Raw genomic sequence first — 1,974 nt, 5'->3', positions numbered from 1 at the left:
TAACTTGCATTCATCCTATCCTACATTCATCATTCATAATCCAAATAAGAAAATCCTACATTAAAAATTAAACATTCATCCTTCCTAACCCAAAAAAAAAAAAAAAAAAAAGAATAATTCTTCATTAGCTTACATTCATCCAAAATGCCAAAAAAAAATAAAAATGCATTAAGTTACATTCATCCAAAACCAAAACGCAATTAAAAAAAAAAAATTGTCAAACTTAAACTTCATTCAATACAAACCCATGAAATAAAATTGAAACACTTCTAAAATATCAAACTTCATCTTCATGAATCACATCCAATTCAACTTTAACAAATTCCAATTCCAATTCCATGCATTTGGTTGATGAACCCTACACAAACAAATTGAAAAAATATAAACTTTAATCTTCAATTATAAATAGTAAGATAGATTTAAACTTTAATCTTCAAAAATTAATCAAAAACAGATTCAATAGATTTATATAATCAAAAACAGATTCAACAGATTCAATTATAAATAGATTCAAAACTTTAAATAATCATAAATAGTAAGATAAATTATAAACAGATTCAATTAATCAAAAATAGTAAGATAAATTATAAACAGATTCATAAATAGTAAGATAAATAGATTCAATTATAAACAGATTCATAAATTATAAGATAATAAAAAATTAATCAAAAACCCCTAAGATAAATTGTAAGATAAATTATAAACAGATTCATAAATTATAAGATAATCAAAAATTAATCAAAAACAGATTCAATTACTATTCAATTATAAATAGATTCAATTATAAATAATCAAAAACAGATTCAACAGATTCAATTATAAATAGTAAGATAAACTTTAAACTTTAATCTTCAAAAATTAATCAAAAACAGATTCCAAAAACAAACAGATTTAATCAAAAATTAAACAGATTCCAAAAATTAACCAAAAAACAAACAGATTCAATAGATTTTAAATAAAACAAACAGATTCCAAAAATTAAATAATCTGAATTCCAAAAATTAATAAACTAAGATCAAAACAGATTCAAGTAAGGCACAATTAAAATCACATCTGTTGGTCCACAACAAAAATCAGATTTGTTTTGGTCCACAAAAAATCAAATCTGTTCGTCCACCAAAAATCAGAGATGAGATATCACCTGTGATGTGAAGTAGATCGGCTGTGCAATGTTCAAAATCGGTTGTGCGATGATGAAAAAAATCAGAGATCACCTGCGAAGAGTAGATCGGAGATGAAAAAAAATCATAGATGAAAAAAATCAGTTCTTTTTCTGTTGTTCATCCACGATCGAGAGAGAGAGAGAGAGAGAGATTGAGAGAGAGAGCTCACCTTTGAAGCAGATCGGCTGTGTGATGATAAAAAAAATCAGAGATCACCTGCGAGATCACCTGTGAAGTAGATCGGAGTCGGAGATGAAAAAAATCAGTTTTCTATCGTTCATCCACAACAAATCAACGATCGGACAACAAATCAACGATCGGGAGAGAGAGAGACAGAGATTGAGAGAAATAGAGTTCACCTGTGAATGAATGAAGTAGATCGGCTGAGAAGGAGAGTGATCGATCGGTGTGTGTGTGCACACTGCACTGCAGAACCGAGGAGAAGAGACTGAGGAAGAGAGTGAGATGAGACTCAGAGAGAGAGTGAGAGAGTGAGTGAGTGAGGAGGAGGAGAAGCCGATTAGATATTAGGGTTTTTTTTTTCCTTTTGTTTTGTTATATGAGTGAGTTGGTGAGTCAAAGAAATATGGACGGTTAGATTTGGTTTGGAAGAAAAAAAAAAAAAAAAATTTTAAATTAAATTAAATGCGGGCGGGTTGGGCGGGTGCGGTTCAAACCCGCAACCCGCCCGCAACCCGAAATTCATATAAAATCCAAACCGCACCCTACCCTAATGTGTTTGCGAAACCGCCCACATGCGTGCGGTTCGGTTCGGGTAGGGCGGTTTGGGCGGGTCGGATGACCCTATGCC

General features: G+C 31.4%; 1 long non-coding RNA gene across 1 annotated transcript; it reads right to left on the bottom strand.

The window, feature by feature from the left end:
• Positions 1 to 1,668, bottom strand: LOC145792400 (uncharacterized). Its single transcript, XR_014331799.1, has 4 exons — positions 1,523 to 1,668; positions 1,333 to 1,391; positions 1,142 to 1,214; positions 1 to 358 (listed from the first exon to the last, which is right to left on the bottom strand). It is a non-coding gene; the product is annotated as an uncharacterized LOC145792400 (long non-coding RNA).
• Positions 1,669 to 1,974: the final 306 nt, after the last annotated feature.

The sequence above is a fragment of the Camellia sinensis genome, chromosome 6 (assembly GCF_055761805.1).
Source record: "Camellia sinensis isolate YWXY chromosome 6, ASM5576180v1, whole genome shotgun sequence".
Lineage (NCBI taxonomy): Eukaryota > Viridiplantae > Streptophyta > Magnoliopsida > Ericales > Theaceae > Camellia > Camellia sinensis.
This window is presented reverse-complemented; position numbering and strand designations above follow the sequence as displayed.